Raw genomic sequence first — 20,371 nt, 5'->3', positions numbered from 1 at the left:
TCGTCACATACGTTACACACAGGCCATATTGGCCATATGTGATCGAAAACAAGCTTGCCATCACTGCATTGGCTTCACTAATTCACACCCAACTTTAGTACTACATTATGCATCAATCAACAGCCAATCGTTGTCCACTGCTGAACATAGGCCTCTCCCAAGGTGCGCCAAAGCTCCCTGTCCTCCGCCTTCCGCATCCAGTTGGTGCCCGCCACCTTCTTAAGGTCGTCAGTCCGCCTGGCTGGAGGGCGCCCTATGCTGCGCTTGCCGATTCGCGGTCTCCACTCTAGGACTCGTCTGCTCCAACGGCCATCGGTCCTACGACATACGTGACCAGCCCACTGCCACTTCAGCCTGCTAATTTTGCAAGCTATGTCGGTGACTCCGGTTCTTTTCCGGATAATCTCATTTCTGATCTTATCCTTCAAAGATACTCCGAGCATAGCTCGCTCCATAGCACGCTGAGCGACTTTGAATTTGTGGACTAGTCCCGCAGTTAGTGTCCACGTTTCGGCACCGTATGTCATGGCAGGTAAGACGCATTGGTTGAAGACTTTCGTCTTCAAACATTGCGGTATAGACGACTTGAGGACTTGACGAAGGTTGCCAAATGCTGCCCATCCCAAGCGAATTCTTCGATCGATTTCCTTCTCGAAGTTACATTATGCATAGTATTACATAATTAATAGTCTGTTCAATTCCTCTCTACACCTTAACTACGAGTTTCACGACTTTATCATTTCAATTATAAAGCCATTTTTAATATTCACACCAGTCTAGAGATTGAGAGAGAGAGAGAGAGTTCTCTCTCTCACTCTACAGCGATTTTTCTTTCATGTCACGGAAAAGGAGTTTACTGTTTAGTAAAGTCTGCCCGGTTATCTTCTTTAACCGATTATGAAAGCTGCATTCAAGTCAACAAAACTAAAGGTTAGTGTGAAGTTTGATAAACGAAACGCGGCCGAGTAACAGCACATATTTGAGATATTTACATATATCAAAATTAAACCTCATACAGGTGCGCAGGTTTGTTAGGTCCCCTTAGGAAAATAAAAGTAAAGTAAAGTAGCAGCCTGTACATGTCCCACTGCAATGCCAACCCTTCTTCTCAAAGGGCCCTTTGAATTATGAATATGAAGGAAAATACCTTAAATTATGAACACAAATTTAGTATTTAAAAACTTAATATTTATTGCATACCACATTATGTACTTAGGCGGTAAGCTTATAATAATGATATAAGTGTCGACCTTTTCGATGTTTCTGCCTGGAGTTTGATTGTTCCCGTTGTTATTTAACTAAATAAATATCCCTCAATTATGTTAATACATATTTAGATGTTTGGTTTATATCTAATATTCTGATTTTCCTCTCCAATTTCGAACTTCTATTATTTACAACTAAAGCTCTCAATCGAATGCGACTTTCACATAGATTGGCGACCCGTATACCGTCTAGATATAGACTAATAACGTATGTCAGTAATATATCAATAAAACGTATACATGCGCGTTATAAAGCAAAAAGTTAATAGCTAATTTATAACATTTCAATTATACTTTGTTGGAATAAGACAGAATTGAACAAACGATGATGTGGCGATATAAGATAATTAAATTTTAATACATAAAAACTTTTTAATAGCAACTATTATTACTACTATCGCTATTATTTAATATACTGGACAGCGAATTGGTTTAAGTACATTTTTTTACTAGAAAACCTTACTCATGTTAAAGTCAGTTTCAAAAACAAAGTTCGTATAAAAATATTTTTTATTAATATTTGACTTTAAGAATGTCGAATGAGTTTAATGTTAAGTTGTTTAAGAGCGAAACGAATTCATAAGTAAAGACTTTTCGACACTCAGTTACAATAAGTGCAAGATAAGAAATGGAACAATATTTAAATTTATTTACTTTTGGTAATAATTAAGTAATCAATATATGTTAAATCTTAGTATATATACATCTAAAGTATTGTGCTCAAATAAAAAGGAAGACAGGAAAGAAACTTATTTATGGCCGCAAACTACAAAACTGAATAAATAATATCAATTTAATTTTTCACATATTATGCTGTATGACAAAAGGAGTTAGTGTATGGAGATATATTTACATAATACTTACAAGACCATATTATTTTTTAAATTTATTAACGTCCAGCAAAGCGCTCGCTATAGCTAGTAATAGCTTAAACATATACCTAAATCTTAGATCATAAAACACTCAATACATATATAAAAAACGTAGAATATTTTGAAATTACTACAATTTCAAATTATAGATATCATATATTAATACAATAAATTGAAAACGAACAATTCATCCGGTTCATTATTTTAATACATATAATACCCTTTCACTCCCGTTCCCAAATTGCAAATAACCACTTGAACATAATCTTATCAGTGACTTAAGATCACGAGCCCGAAGCTCGTAAAACCATTATTTTTCACTTAACCCAGCACTGATCTAGTCTAGATAAACTAACAAGCCCGTGATCAAGTACTTGCTATAACGGATCATAATAAATCTCTATCTTAATGTGATATTTTATATTTATGCATTTATAAATTGCAGACTGACTGAAGAATTGACTTATTTAATTTTCAACATATTTATTTTGATTCGCAGAATTATTACAAAAGTTATTATTATTATAATTTGGCCTAAGGAATAATGTGACATTACAATACAATAAAAATATACAATTATTGAAGTAGGCATAAGCTCTTTTAAATCGTCATGTTAAGCTAAAACCAGTAAGTAATATATATTCTACAGAAAAGAACGGCGATAAATACAGTACTTACTCTTCTTCACCAATGAAATGTCATTAGTATTATAATTACATAAAATGTTGAATATTCCATGTAAAAATTCGTAAATCTATATTGTTTTCAGTTCTATAATCTTGTATTGAATATTGTTCTTACTTATTAAAATATTGATTGGCAAAGTTAAAATTCCAATTTACCTTAAATTGCTTCGTGATTTTATACCGAATTAAGACGATTTCGAATTTCCTTGCTATTCACGTTATCTAACATTCCAATTAATGTAGTATCTTAATGAAATTATAAATTCACAGGGTTGACAATAATTGTGCGAAATATATAAAAGAGTATACAAAACACAAGTCTTTGGTTACAGCAGGATTTCAACACTTGAATATGAACTCTACCCAACATTGCTAATGTCAAGGTCATTGCGTTCATTGTGAATGCCCTCCCAAGCGTCCCTTATGCCCATGATTACATTGGCGCTCTCATCCTTCACACCGGAAATCAAAAACACAAAGCAGCGCTGCTTGACGGCATATCTAGAGAACATTGTGTTGTTATTACCCAGACGAACATCCCATTAAATAATTCTACCTGTTTCAATGTAATAAATTAGTTTATCTACAAAATCCGTAAACAATTTATTTATCGTGTCTGTTAAATATTAATTCAATACAACTGTTTGATATGAACCGTTTCGATTTCGAAAATTTAGTTACATGAGTACAGTTTACAATAATTTCTATTATACACAATTTTACTTTATCTCTCTGGTATGTTTGGGTCTAATCATCCAATTTATATTTTGGAGCAGTTTATTTATATATGTATAGAATAGGCCACCTGATAGTAAGTGGTCACCAACGCCCATAGACATTGTCATTGTAAGAAATGTTACCCATTGCTTACATTGTCAATGCGCTACCAACCTTGGGAACTATGTATGTCCCTTGTGTCTGTAGTTACACTGGCTCACTCACCCTTCAAACCGAAACAAAACAATATCAAGTACTGCTGTTTTGCGGTAGAATATCTGATGAGTGTGTGGTACCTTCGAGGTACGGATATATACGTATGGACGAGCTTGCACAAAGTCAATCAGTTTGATCGAACTGGTGGTAGACCAGTTCGATCAAACTGATTGGGTTCAACTAAATCAGTGTGGTCGAACTAATTCATCTTGTATAAATATTCGGTGCCGGTGACATTATGATCTAGTATACTTATTATATTTGTTGTCATAATCACACAAATAAAATTAACTCAATAACATATTAAATAAAACATTAACACAATAAAACTCAATAAAACATTAAGTCGATTATATAACTAAAAACTTAATGTAATAAAAAGACACCATAAATGATAAGAAATATCGAAATCATTAAGTTTCCCTTATCCACTAATAAATTCCCATGCTTTCCCAGGCGTGATAAAACCGGTTTGTTACACTTGATCCATAATAATGATCACTGTAGCAATTCGCATAATAAAACAAGGAGATTAATTCAATAGTCTGTCTGTTTCGCAACGCAACCAATGAAATCTTATATTTTATGGTTATGATATTAAAATTTCTTGGAAGCTTGAGTTCGGTTATTCGATGTAAGATTTTTTTTCACAGGATATACACACGATACTCGATTAATCGAAATATAAATGAGACTTTTTATAACAATTACATCATTCGAATAAAAAACAATCAATCGCTGACCAAAATTTACTAGTATAAAACATTTAAAAGTTAAAAAAGTAAAGTAGCAGCCTGTTCATGTTCAGCCTGCCCCCGGGAGTTTTTTTGGACTCTTACCAACTACCACGCTGTTCCAATATGGATTGGATAAACATATGGCATAATTTCGTTCTACACATGAAGATTTCCTCACGGCGATTTTCTATATCGCCAAGCGCAAGATGAATTAAAAACAAAAATCAAGCTCATGAAAACTCAGTGCCGCTTGCTCGGATCTAGCCACTTGGCTCGAAAAGTTTAAATATTACAAAATATAAAAAATAATCGCTCTAGAGGTGTGAGATTATATGTAAAAAAATAAAACTAGCGTTCTATATCTCTCTTTATAACGATATCGAATTGATAATGTAGCAACTTTTCGTACACATGGTTCATACACACGCACACAGTATTTTAACTCATATTACCGAATTTATAAGCCATAGCGATTTATAAACACGGTAATATGAGGTAAGTATTGCTTTATGTCATATCTTTTACATAACAACAGGAAAAAATGTATATAAACTTCATTCAAGGTTCATAAAAGCACGTTTGAATCGTCATTACGGTTCGAAGTGTATCGACCGCGAAGAACCGGCAAGAAACTTAATATCATATTATATCTTATGTTAAGTAGTACTGCCGAGATGGCTCAGTGGTTAGAACGCGTGAATCTTATCCGATGATCGTGGGTTCAAACCCGGGCAAGCACCACTGTATTTTCATGTGCTTAATTTGTGATTATAATTCATCTCGTGCTTAACGGTGAAGGAAAACATCGTGAGGAAACCTGCATGTGTCTAATTTCATTGAAATTCTGCCACATGTGTATTCTACCAACCCGCATTGGAGCAGCGTGGTGGAATAAGCTCCGCAACCTTCTCCTCAAAAGGGAGAGGAGGCCTTAGCCCAGCAGTGGGACATTAACAGGCTGTTACTGTTACTGTAAGTAGTACTGAGTCTAAGTATAACAAATAAGAGGTTTGACTGGTTTTAAAATTAAAATAATAATTGCTGTTAGATGTAGAACTTGTTTCAATGCCACGTTGACACCTTAATAGAACATGATATTACAATTAAAGCTATGTTAATGAAATATTTATAAACGTGTTTATAAGTAGGTCCCATTATAATAGATTTTATTTAACCGAACAAAACTGTGCAGTACCATTTTACATTTGTTATTCTATTTTTTTTTTTGTTTTTATTTGCTTACTATTGACGAGCTTTAGTTTTATCAATAAAAAATTGTAAAATTGGAAACATGGAAATTTATAATACACGGTATCAATAATGATTATAGCCGAACTGAGACCACACAGAGAACGTTGTGTTCGTAACGTATTTTATCAGTAATAAATGAAGTAATCAAATATATAACAATTTTCGGATGTAAGTGTAATTAACATTTAAGATTGTATAATATTAAGTATTTCATAAAATCAATACATCCTTCCTGTATTTGACTATTAAAAAACCGGCAAATCATTTAACATTTACCAGAATTAAATTTAGATATCGCGTTAATAAATATTATGAATTATTATTATTGTGGACAAAACTAAATAGATTATTAAAAAGCTTGAAGTTAGTATTCGTTTAATTTTCATATAAGATATAAAGATTCGAGATGGCCTAGTGGTTAGAACGCGTAAATCTTAACCGATGATCGTGGGTTCGAACCCGAGCAAGCACCACCGAATTTTCATGTGCTTAATTTGTGATTATAATTCTCTCATAAGCGGTGAAGGAAAACATCGTGAGCAAACCTGCATGTGTCTGATTTCAATGAAATTATGTCACTTGTGTATTCTACCAACCCGCATTGGAGCAGCATGGTGGAATAAGCTCTAAATCTTCTTCTCAAAAAGGGAGAGGAGGCCTTAGCATACCAGTGGGACATTTACAGGCTGTTACTGTATAAAGATTTAATTGTATATGTATGTTGAAATTATGAGTTAGTACTGAGTACGGTTAGCAACTAAATTCCGAGTTGGTAGGTTTAAATTAAAATTACCTTTAAAATCATAAAAATGCTCGTAAAAGCCTATTCGAATACAGAATATTTTCAAGATGATTTTTTTCTTAAACTTTGAGTACAATAAAATCTCCAATAAAATGTTTCGCACATTGTATGATTAACTGTAACGGCTGTGGGAATTGAATTTAATGTCATTGTGATTCATATTTTGACAATGCTGGTGCCGTTATACAATTCACTTCAGTAAAATGCATACAACATGATATCTTTGAAACTAATTCACTTTTAATACTAAACATTTTTTTACGTAGCGGTGAATTTTTTATAGATATTTAGTTGACAAACGTAACAATTGCATTTTAAATATAAACTTAAAAGTGATATTGTCATCCTAATTATAACACTTCTTCCAGCAAATACATCCCTCGTCCCAATGTGGAAATATAAAATGAAAAAGATAAATCAAAGGCACGAAAACACTTGTAATTGATTATTCGCTAAAAAAGTCCTCTGCAAAAATTAAAAAATCGACAAATATTCAGAGGCTCGTTAACTGAAGAACCAGCCCACAAATAAAAAACCAAAATATAAAGGTAAGACAAGAAATTAAGAAGATTAATTAACGCGAATGAGAACAAAATCCAATTCTACAAACGATTGAATCAAATAGAACGTTTACATATTTTTGATCTTCGGTAATTAAAACAAATGATGTAACAGCGCATTAACGCAAGGTAGACCTTCTCATATTAATTAAAATGATTTGATAATGCTTTGTAACAATAATAAAATTAAACAACGGGTGAGTTAATAATAATCAGATAAATAAGAAAACTAGAAATTCAAATAAATACTTTCACACTCGCCATTAGTCTTACTTAATACAAGGAAAACAAACACTCCATCTAATGCATCTTTCACACAATAACAGTCCACAATTAGATGTTTCACACATTTCGAGATTAACTGGTAAATGCCACTAGAATCGAAGTGGTTTGATGACACGTTTGTGGAACGTAATAATGTTGACTTGGAGTTTGAAAAGTGAATATGTCATATTGAGGTGAAAATGTTTCAAGTGTTATTGATGGTTTAGTGTGGTTTAGTTTTTAGCAACACGCTCAAATAAATGAGACATGATATAATTCATTTAATAGCCTATTTAAAAACACGTATACATTTAAAATAATATACAATATAGTTTGTTTTAGAATAACTGAATCATCAAATTTTGTTATCAAATTATGATATTTTCACCGAATACTTATTAACTGTCCCCTCCGCTCACACGCAGACGAAGCCACGGACGAAAACTAATTTTACATAAAAAGATATAATTATTAAAGTTACTCATATTCATTAACTATATCCGTATAAAACACAACGCGGTCCTATGCTCGGTCTACGGTGAGAATCTGATACCCATTTATCGGATTACAAAGCCGCACACTGCCTTTGATTCGAGATATTAAAAAAAACATACATCATAAATCATTTGAAACAACTAAAGCAACATAAATACATTAAAATTAATAATACGTCTAAAAAATTATCGTTATTATAAAGTAAATCCATCTAAATTGAGAAGTTTACCGCCAAAGGCATCGACATCCGTTTCAAACTATGTTATTATATTCATCCCATGAAACATTTATTACGCAACGTTTCGTTTCCTAACTAGGAATAACCATTGTTATAAATCTTAAAAAACAGAAGTGGATGACAGTTAATAATTTCTTTTAAATAAAATGAATGGTTAATTTAATAATAGGCGCCAATTACGCACACTTCTAATAATTGCTGTTGGGTAAGAGAAATTTAAGAAGTCGTAAATGGTGAATCTCATTTATTCATTCAGATAAAAAGACCTGTAATTAATTTGATTTTGATTTTTCTAAAGCGTTTATAAATAATTCATTGAATCAATAAAACAAAGATATTTAAAGAAATCCTCATAAAACACAAGATCATATCCTAGTTTTAAATAAATCTCTCCAAGTCTATACTTACAAGTAATTACTAGGAAGCGGTAAGTAATTACCTCTTAAGGAAATTACGTCGCCTAACAATACTTACCTGAGCAACCGTAAGTCACGAATGAAAGTGGTCGGCCTATCTACAGTGACCTGCGCAATCATTATCTTGAAATAATCGGTGAACATATAATAGGCGATCAAAAGCCACTGGGTTAAAGCATTGAACGTTAAAATAATACCTATGCAAGGTATAATACATAGTCAAAGGTTAATACATAAATTGAAATAGACTTCACTTATCGTTTGAAAACGACCACCAAGTCCACAAGATATATCATTTGCAGGCTTTTTTTTACGTTGGTAAAACGCATTACGCATTTCCCCCGCGGGAACAGTGGGGGGGGGGTATGTGGGGCTCGCCGATATCTGAGGCACCGAGTGCGCCCCGAACAACGGAATACCCACTAAAAAACCAGCGGTACCCTTTCGTTCATAACGACGAGCGCCACGGGATCGCTTGCGCATGCTACCGAGACGCTCTGACGGGCGGCCTGTCTAGGTACTTCAATACAGTGAATTTATTGTATCGATGGGTTCCAGTTTGAAGGGTGACATTGTAACTACAGGCACAAGGAATAAAACATCTTGAATTGTTGGCGGTGCATTAGAAGATGCTGTGTAAGAAATGATTTATTTCTTCCAGCACTGGTCTATAAGCAAACATGATCATTTAATATTTGGTGGTACATTAATCTGCTTCCTAACACAAACAATATATATGTTTTTAAATACATTAGTTGACGTGTGATGCAAATTGTGCGCAAAAAAATTTACGCTATTTCATTTACAGTTTAATTTAGATCTTATTTAAAAATGTGTTCTTTCTTTTATATTTTATAATAGTTTTTACCCGCGGCCTCTCCCGCATGTAAGAGGGCCCAGTGGTAAGAACGCGTAAACTTTAACCGATGATCGTGGCTTCAAACCCGGGCAAGCACCACTGAATTTTCATGTGTATAATTTGTGTTATAATTCATCTCGTGATTGACGTTGAAGCAAAACATTATGAGGAAACTTGCACGTGTCTAATTTCACTGAAATTCTGTCACATGTGTATTCCACCAAGCCGCATTGGAGCAGCGTGGTGGCATAAGCTCCAAAACCTTCTCCTCAAGAAAGGGAGAGGAGGCCTTAGCCCAGCAGTGGGACATTAACAGGCTGTTACTGTATCTAAACTGATATTATAAATAAGAATGTAACTCTTTCTCTCTGTTTGTTACGCTTTTATAATATGAAGAAAGCTTGAATCCCAAGGAAGGACATCAGTAACAGCCTGTGAATGTCCCACTGCTGGTTTAAGACCTCCTCTCCTTTTTTTGAGGAGAAGGCTGCTCCAATGCGGGTTGGTGGAAATCAGTTTAGATAAGTACAGTAAATAGTACTTTGGTGAACTTTCCTGAACTTCAATGATTTTTTATACCTCAAAATACAAACAAATATTTGATGGGATCAACAAGTTTTCTTTATAAATGATCATGAATTATTGAAATAAAATTAATATATACTTTAACGATTTCATATATTTTAACAATTACATAATCCTCATGAAGAATTCATTTTCTGAGCAGTAACGGTTTTAACGGTGTTTTCGTAAGCCACTAGGTCATTGCAGCTTTTGATACTTGAGTCAAAAACCATAGGCAAACGTGATTTTTTCTAAGTTTAAGAATGAAATGAAAAACCGGATACATCAATATGATAATCATGCGTACTGATGAATCAGTTTATAGTTATTGCGATGGGCGGACGTCCGCTGCACTACTTATATGGTAACTCTCATACATACTTCTTAATATATCAAGTATGGTTCATATTTAATTAAATTTGTTCATAATTATATTAATATCATATGGTGTATTCGAGATATATTTTACTTAATATCTGATTTAGTCACGTACTGTTGGTCACATAAAAAAATAATAATCTTTGATATAAAAATTTACTACAAGTTGTTGGAATTACGTTTTTAAAGTTCCAAAAAAAAGACCACGTTTTTATTTATTTTTGGCTTATTTATGATTAGACTTCGTTTTTTTTGTCTTTGGCAAGGTCAGCTGTTTCAACAACTGTACAAGATTTTAAAAATTAAAGCATCATCTGATAAGACCTTTAAATATATAACATGTATTGTAATAATGTCTTATTTCAGTATTTTTTTATCATAATATATGACAATATTGGTAGACAAAAAAGGTTTCGCTGTTTTATTATCAAATATCATTTCTCACTAAAATCCAGTCCAAAGTTCAAGTATTAATTTTTTTATTAAATAAAGTAATACTTCTTATTTATAATATATAATAGGATTTCTGTTTAGCCTAAAAGTTGACTGGCAGAGAATTCCTTCGTCTAAGTCCGCCTTTTGTTCCAACTGCATATTGTGGTGGTCAATAAAGTTTTTAAACAAATTAAAAAAATACTACAGCATTATTAGTAATTCTTACACTTTGATTGTTATGCTGCGTGAAAATAAAAACAATCAAAATCATATAAAGATACACCAAGGGCAGACAAGACGTCCGTGAAGCAAATTTTTACTTAAAGGAGATCTTTTTAGCTTAAAGAACAAAAATAAATTAAATATGTATGTATATCGATAAGAACAAGAAAACAAATAACCATATTTACCAAAAATTTTGAATATTAAAAAAAAATGTTAAAAACAGGTAATTAATCTTCTAATCTATTATTTCGAATAAATATTGTCTTTCTATTAATCTTAAGTTTTGTCTAAAACAAAAATCTTCATTGAACCAATTGTAGAAGACAAAGTAGAAGTGACGCAAAACTAATCATAAAAATAAAAAGTACATACACTAAAAACTATTCGTATTTATATATATTTTATAAAAATACTTCGTCCTTATATAAAAAATATGGTAATAAACAAAAAAAATACCTCACGTGGATACAATATTGCAATTTTGATGAAAGGATATCGTGACGAATACTGCAGTGTGTCCGTCACGGAGGGCGCACGCGCATACCGGAAAAGGGACTCAGACTATTGAACTTTCGGCCGACGCAAGGCAGCATCGTATATGACGCTGATTTTAACAACCTAAATGTACCTGACAGAGATATTTTCGAATAGAAATACGCAAATGCATAATATTTAAAACCAAAAAACTGACTGATTTAAAACACTTCAAGTTTAAGACAAGCGGATGGCGTTAGTAATAAAAATAAATGACCGTAAAAAATGTTAAACAATTTAAAAAAATAAATAGAGTACGAGTAATAAGATATGTAATTAGAATTATTTTTATTATTCGCATAAATTAAAGTAATCACAGATATGAAACGAAGATAAACTTGTAGACATAACATTCAAGGTTGTTATGAGCAAAATTTTAAACAAGAGACGCTCAGGGAAGTGGAAGTCGGTTTTGTTACACGCGGCATCCTGCATTACGCAAGTCGTTTTAATAAAGTAATTAATATGGAAATCTTTCGTCTCGCTCTAAGAAATGTTACGACAAATTCAGTAACTAGACTACGCTCTTCGAAGTTAATTTAATTAATCCGTAACTTAAGTTGATTATCGGCGCCGTAAGATTAGGTAATGTTTACTATGAAATTGTGACTTAGACTGAGATTTAATAATAATAATAATATCCGGGGACATTTTTCACACACGGCCATCTGATCCCAAATTAAGCTTGTACAAAGCTTGTGCTATGGAAACCAAACAACTGATATACTACATATACTACTTTTCTTTTTGTAAATACATACTTATATAGATAATTACACCCAGACTCAGGACAAACAGACATGTATGCACACAAATGTCTGTCCTGGGTGGGAATCGAACCCACAACCTTCGGCGTGAAAGGCAAGTGTTCTACCAACCACGCCAACCGGCTCGTCAAATATTTACTGTTTATATTTTATAATCAAGTCATTAAAAACCAGCGAAAATAGGGAAGGTAGAATATTCAATAGGTAGTAAAACTTAACTGTTACGGTTAACCTGAATATTTAAGCTAAATAATGTCATGGGAAAAAATATTTTTTCATTATAAAACTGTAGGCACGCAGCTTATCATGGGAAGATAGCTTATTAAAAATTTAATTTGTTTCTTTATTAAAGATTATATTTTTTCAGTTTAAATATATGGAAGCGATTTTTTCATTCAGAAGTCAGGGGCTAAGCTAAAAACCTATTTATTGACTTTGGATATATGATGATATTATTTTTTTCGTTAAGAGTTTCGTTAAGTTAAGCCACATAATACATAAGTTAGTCGAGGAATATACACCTCGACTAACTTATGTAGTGTGTTTACTACATCACATTAGTGCAAGCAGTCAGATTCGCACATCTCATCTCATCAACATCTCACATCGCTAGGCGGTCTTTTACCGTTGAGATTAGAGAGAATATTGTTGTTTTGTTTATTTTTCTAGATCCACTACAAAACTATATAATTTTTAAAGCATTCCATTATAAATATATATATTGTTGATTTTTTTATTGTCATTATTTATTATGCTCTCAAATGAAGGCTATTATTTACAGCTCGATTTATGTAATTTAAGGGCTGTCTCCTTCACTTTCCATAAACTATATCATCTAGAGAGAAAATTCTCGCTTTAGACAACAATTACAATTCTAGATATTAAATTTATTAAGCGCAACGAACATTAAACAACTTACAAGTGTGATTTAGTGGCAGGCGCGTTGAAAGGGTAATAATGTTAACTCTCTGCTATAGTACATAACCTAATATTATTTAAACATCTATATAAAATGTAGATGAAACAAATATATTTAGTCATTCATTCGAACGGCGATAATCTCGGCATAAAGGGCTTATTTGGAGTGTTTAACAGTGACAAATGTCATGATTATTAATTTAAAAAATTGCAACATATTTACATATAATGAAATTTTACGTCTTCATTCGAGCTCGTCAAATAATATTTAAAATCAGATAAAACATGAAAGCCATTAGGTTTGTAAACTCGAAACTGACAAGTAAGAGTGTTCTCAATAATATCATTTCCATTTCTGTTCAGACAAGGAGGAAAGTTGTAGCAAATCTAATACTAGAGATCACAATACTTTGCGAACATCGTGACAGAGGTCAAGGTGCGGATACAAATAGCCGACGCAAAGCGCGGGAGACCGAGAAATTTATTCTGTACTTACTGAAAGCTCTTTGTTGAAGTCGCTTTAAATGGGTAACATAAACCCCCTTTTGTTTATTTACGAAACTATTTTTGTCTTATTATTAATTCTTAGCAATTCACTAATATTTTTAATTAATTGTTCTAATGTTGACACTAGTGCACACTGTCACATGTACTTATAATTTAATACCTATGAACTAAGTGATAAAAGTATTCTTTATATTAAAGCTACAGTTAAAGTTTATATTATTTTAATAAAACTCATCTTGTGATTGCAGCAGACGCATATGCACACAGACGAACAATATTTTCCGTATTAGCATAATAGCTATGTAATAATAATATTATTTATTTTAAAGCTGTTTCATACATAGTAACATTTAATAATAATATTATCCTGGGACATTTTTCACACACGGCCATCCGATCCCAAATTAAACTTGTACAGAGCTTGTACTATGGAAACCAGACAACTGATATACTACATGTACTATTATTTTTTTGTAAATACATACTTATATAGATAATTACACCGACTCAGGACAAACAGACGTGTTCATGCACACAAATATCTGTCCTGGGTGGGAATCGAACCCACAACCTTCGGCATGTAAGGCAAGCATCCACCAACCACGCCGACTGGCTCGTCGACATTTATTAAGACATATATGAATCGTAAATGTGTATTGGACAAGAAATTACAAATCACACCTTCAATATATCTGACGTAGTGTGCACCAACTAGTATTACAACTTTTAAAGCCTGTCAATAAACTTAATGAGATTACTATGATAAATGTTACCTAGTTTTAGATTACCAAACAATCTGATCAAATGTAATAAAAATATATATTTAGATGAATATCAAATTTCTACACTGCATTCCGCGCAATAATCTATTTTATTAGTTACATATTACCTTTTTTTTAATATTTTCATATTGTATATCTTAAATTAAACTATAAGAACATGACACGACGTTGTTTGATAAATCTGATAAGAAATTTCCTAAAAAAAAATCTTAAAACTTTGTAACGTACTAACTGAATGAAACAACAAAGATTGCAATGAACAGAAAAAGTACCGAATTGAGCTTCGGTTTTTATTCTTATAACAAACAAAACATAATGCACTGTCTGCAAATAAAATTCATCATTTACTTTTTTTAATTCATCATTTACTACCTTATTTTTTTGGAAATTTCTTATCAGAAAATAAAGATAGTGAGAAAAACTAAACATTAGTATTATACCTACGAGATACACGTGTGGTACGTGTACTTGTACCGTACTCTTATTTCAAATTGTTATTGATTTATTTTTTTAATAATTATTTTTTCATACCCAAACAAACAAAGTTTTAGTATAACCTTCAAAGCGGAGATAAGCAGTAGTATAGATTTAAAAGTGAACGGAAATCTCGAGTTCCAGTTTTGAACATTTCGCACACAATGCCGGTCCCACTTGCAAGCGTCGATTCGCAATTAATAAATGCTTTGACCCAGTCTTGTGCATATTGAAACTGTCGAATCATTCTTGTAAGCGATAATTAATCAAATTAAATTAGCAAAAGCTTTTACGACTTGTTTCTTATAATAATAAATAAGTGTGACGCTTTAACAGATATACAACCACCACATTCTTTCGTATTTTAATTTAATGTCATTACCATGTGATTTAAACAAAAAAGTAGTTAAAACACAAAGGTGCATACATTTGTCACGATTTTGGCGCTCATGCAGTTTTAGGTCACGCTTGTTGTCATTGAATCGCCCAAACGATACCTACGCGATAACCTTTATTTACTCATTCGAGTTTTAAAATATTTAAAAGCTTTCGTTATTAGTATATTCAAATTAAAATACTAAAAAGTTTTAAAAGTAACTTAATTATAATGGCAATAATAAATAATACACAATAATAAACATTAAAAATCTAATCTATTGATATATTAATGTTTGTTATAAATTTTGAAAATAAAACTACTTACCATATATCAAATCCAGGGTCACGTAACACGAAATAATAAAATTGGTATTCCACTGAACAGATATGGATCACCGAAACAATCTTGTTGTGTGATCAGTTAAACTTAGCAGAAAAATAAGCACATGCACTAAACCATAGCTCACATTCCACAACACTTAATGAACACTGAACCTGCAAATTCCACAGCACAGGAAGAGCTGAACACACGTTTCCTCAGATACTGTTAAGACAACAACTTAACAGTGCGAAGTAATGTCACCTTAGGATTCGCAATGCGAAATATGGACGGTCTATAAGGCACTGGCCGTTTAAAAACGACTGTTAAACCGACATTACCGGTCGTAAACGTTCCAAATTCGTTTCGAATAGGAGATTTACAAAATATAACAGCGCGAAGTAGAACTCACGAGTGAGCTGCGCGGGCAGCGCGAGCAAACTGAGGCGCCACAGAGCGCGATTATGTGACGCATCTAACTGAACGGCGTGGACTTCAAACTTTTATACTTACAACTTAAAAACTACCGCGCTCTAACACGACTCAACTGAAGTGAATGTGCATTTAAATCGGTAGGATTACTAAATTGCGAATAAGCTCACAGTTACATACATGGACAAGTCACCTGGGCAAGGCTTTCAAGAAATGGCAATCATGCATGTACGCAATGATTACGCAGGTTTAATCGAATCGATTGATGGATCCTGTTGATATTGACCGCAGCTGATAGCATAATAACAAAATTAACCACATTGTTATTAACGACGAAATATTTATTTTTACTTAAAGTACACTTGGCGCATTCTTCTTATACAATACCACGATCACTGTATAATTATAAATAATTAAATTTAAAATTTAGACTTTTCTAAGTTATGTATAATTTATTGTTATGTATATTATTAATCAAGTTTTGAATAAAAAGATAAACCAACAAGTAATGAATTACTTAATCATATTTTGATAGTTTTATAACCAATAACAATAACATTATAAAATTATCACGGTTAATATTTTTTAAAGTATTAATACATAATAGAATAGGCATCAAATACATTATTTTGAAACCCTGAATTTAAGGCGAATATTTGTCATACTCGATAACAGTAAAAGCTAATTTAGAACAAATTGAATCAATATATTTGTAACACAAAATCGTACAACATTGAACAATACGCGCAATATAAGTTGGCCGGTCAGAATATTGTTATAGTTAACTGACAAAGTTTTAGGAAGAGAAGTGAGGAGTGCAGGCGGTACATTAAACTAGATATATTAATACAATAGTAAGCTGGTTCAATGACATAGTACGTTGATTAGTAGATTTTTTTTAAAGTTCTACACGTGAAAACGTTAACTTTAGGCTGACTAACTTAGATAACGCAATCTAACGTGTTATATGATATAAGTATCAGCTATATTTTTACATTCTCTTATTTGGTTCTTGTTGTTGTTATTAATTGTTTAAGTCAAGCAATTCTCAATAAGAACAATTCCTTTTAGTCCAACGACTGAACGGTTGTCATGTTGGTTGAATTCCGATGACAATGCATTTCTATGATTAGCACGACCTGGTTCTATCAGGATTAGCTCCATAGGAAGGAACTCCTCAACGATGAACGAACCATAGAGAAAGAATTTAATTATATAATGCTTGTTTAAAAAAAATGTTATATTTTTACCATTCATGTATTATATTTTTTAAGTCTATAGTTGGATAACGAGTATTTCCAATCGGATAACTGAGAATGTAATCTTAAATTTTGAAATTAATTGGAAACAATAAAAACGTATTGCTGGTCTAAAAATAACCAATCAAGATTAATAAAATATAATCGAAAGTAATGATGCGATTCCAAGACCAGTTCTTCTGCATATAAATTAACTCAGACCTGGTAGGAGGGATGCAACGTTCCAGGTGACTAGCTGAGCATAAACTGACATTGTTTATGGGAAACTATGTTCTAACATTCTTTAATATATGAAAATATATGCAAAAATGTTTTACCGAAAGCCTTGCAAACTAATATCATTTACAAAACTTTTATATCCGTTTTGAATTTTAAAGTGCGCTTTATTTTTACAATCAATAATATACTTTGACACTATATAATAATTCAATTTCCATTAGACGCAAGAATGTAAAATCGTATACAACCAACGCGAAATTAGATATCTGAAATGTTTCTAAAATTTAAATTATTCTTTTTTGTGCTTTAAATTTTCTCAAAATTGCTTATAATACAATTATTTATAAATAAATAATCGCAGAGTAAATACACTTTTTAATTTGTCTTTGCAAACACTCATCAAGCCATTAAAACCTCGCGACATCTATTAAGATTTCTAGTTAGTTTGCAAGTACGCACACAAGGAGAACCGTAATGTAAACCAAGCACTAGATGATTTTCATTTACATCAACCATAGCCTGGTTGCGGTCTTAGAACAAGTATAATTAAGGGGTTTGCATATAATAGACCCCATTGCTGTGGAAACTGGATTCTAAGTCATGAGAATCGTTAAGGTAGAATGCCCATATTTCTATACTGTAATGAGCAATAAAAGTCTTGTGTGAAATTTTATATACAAGAGAATGTATGTACCGTAGCAATTTATTAGAATATTGATCTACATTAAATTATGAATAACCAGTAATTTAAGTCGACATTTTTTTAAATCTAGTTTTAATATATTCAAAACGCTTATCACTGAAATGTTTTAACATTGAAATTAATTTTGATCACAAGTATTATCGACCCAGGACCGTCTGCATTCCTTAATCGATTTATTGAATTTATAATAAAGATGATTACGAGAGATGAATATGTACTCATGATAATTTGGACAATTACCGAAAATGACTTGCTGTGTAAGAGAAAATTAATAATCGTTTGTAATCAAATACAATTCAACTAATTGTGATTAATATTAAAATGTTATTTGTATAATACTTTACTATTATATGCTTCTATTTGTTAATTTCCTCTGAACTAATTTCATTTATATCTTATGTTTATTAGTATTATTTTGTTATTGGTGAATGTACATTTTCTTTATATAGATATTATTATATACTATAGTATGAGTAGTCAACATAATATCTTGTTCTAATATGAACAGCTAAAATAAAATAATTAGTAAAATAAACTTTTTGAAAAAAGGTTTTATATAAAAAGTTTGGTGTCTATGCTGGTCATTCTGAACATAAAAATGCATTATCATCGAAATTGAACCTACATGACAAATTTTAACTCGTTAGTAAAAGCGGAAGTGATTTTAATTCAGCCGGCAAGATTTAATCGAAATAAAGTACTTAACAAATATCGCTAGTTAAAAGTAAAAGCTTGTAAAAATAGTACGTACTACCGAGTACGGACCGTAGTGTTGAATGTTGACTTCTTCCTTATAAAATAATCCTTAAAAACCTTCAATCCTTATAAAATAATCTTCAATCCTTATAACTACAACTAACAAAGTTTTAATTTATAAATTCTATACTTTTATTTGCATAATGTTATGTTTTATTAGTTAAAACGATTGTAAAAACATATTAAAGCGAAGTAATTATAACTGTCACCGTTTCGAAATATAGATTACACCGAAAAGAAACGGAAAGAGACTTTATAATCACTTTGTAAAATAAATACTTATTAAGAAAAAAACATTGACGGCAAAACTATAAATATATTTCTTGAATAGCTTTTGAACATGGTTAGTGACCGCATAGTAACGATATTCCTTACAATTATCCTGTAACTATCCCGACTTCATACAATGCCTTAAGGCGGCAAAACCAAGGGAACGCATTACGCATACATTACAAAAAAAAATATCACTCTGAATCTCACTGCGCTATGCAAGACAACGATAACTTGGCCTCTACTTATATACGTAGAATATTATATGTGTTTATACATACAGTAAAAAAACATGCGCTCAAAATGAGTATTTATAAATATACTGAAAACTAGTTTTCGTCCGCGGCTTCGTCTACGTGTAGATGCGAGGGATTGCTTTATAATGATGTATTGAGTGGTTAAGGTGTAAAAGCGTAACAAACAGAAAATAACAAACTCACGTTTGCATTTATAGCATTAGTTAATATATATTAAAATCTTCAAAATACATAACCCTATTCTCTATAAAACGAAACAAAATACAAAAACATATCAAACATCATCTCGCGTGTGATTGGTAAAACCGATGGGTTCTTAAAATACATCACCTGAAAAAATCCTTACCATACACGGCGCATACAACAGCATATTATCAAAACAATAGCTGCTTGAACGGCAACAAATAGCTGTATCGTGATGTTCGACACCGTTAAACTACTCATGTGAAGGCAATAAACGGTTCCGTACATCGAATTTTATGAGGCCCAATAAATATTGGACGGATAAAATTTAATACTATCATTTCATCTAAAATGTTTAAGTAAATTCGAAACTAACCTATCACGCTGTTGTAATGAAAGTTATATCATGTCTCATATTTTGATATTATTAAATACGTACTTGAATAACAGCGATATACCATCACCGCCGAACATGATTTACATACATGAAATCTTAATGGTGATACAGTCAAAATACAATTATTATTTAGGCTGTATCATCTCGGCTTTTAATTGCTTTAAAAAATAACAAATATTAAATAATTATTTACAGTAAGTTACAGTAGATAGTATAGTATATTTTTTTAATTTTGT

The 20,371-nt window shown here is 31.8% G+C and overlaps 1 protein-coding gene across 4 annotated transcripts in view; it reads right to left on the bottom strand.

Moving 5' to 3' along the window:
* Positions 1 to 20,371, bottom strand: part of LOC126776305 (klarsicht protein) — a 222,788-nt gene that overhangs the window by 168,049 nt on the left and 34,368 nt on the right. For 2 of the 4 annotated variants that reach the window (XM_050498711.1, XM_050498715.1), the window contains exon 1: positions 15,666 to 16,083. The exons of the other annotated variants lie outside the window; for them this stretch is intronic. The gene's annotated coding sequence lies outside the window, so the exon portion shown is untranslated. Of the gene's footprint in view, positions 1 to 15,665; positions 16,084 to 20,371 lie in introns of those variants that run through there. 4 annotated transcript variants of the gene reach the window in all.

Source organism: Nymphalis io, chromosome 20 (assembly GCF_905147045.1).
Source record: "Nymphalis io chromosome 20, ilAglIoxx1.1, whole genome shotgun sequence".
In the NCBI taxonomy this organism is placed as follows: Eukaryota; Metazoa; Arthropoda; class Insecta; order Lepidoptera; family Nymphalidae; genus Nymphalis; species Nymphalis io.
Note: the sequence above shows the minus strand (reverse complement) of the source record. Positions and strands in the feature narration are given on the sequence as shown.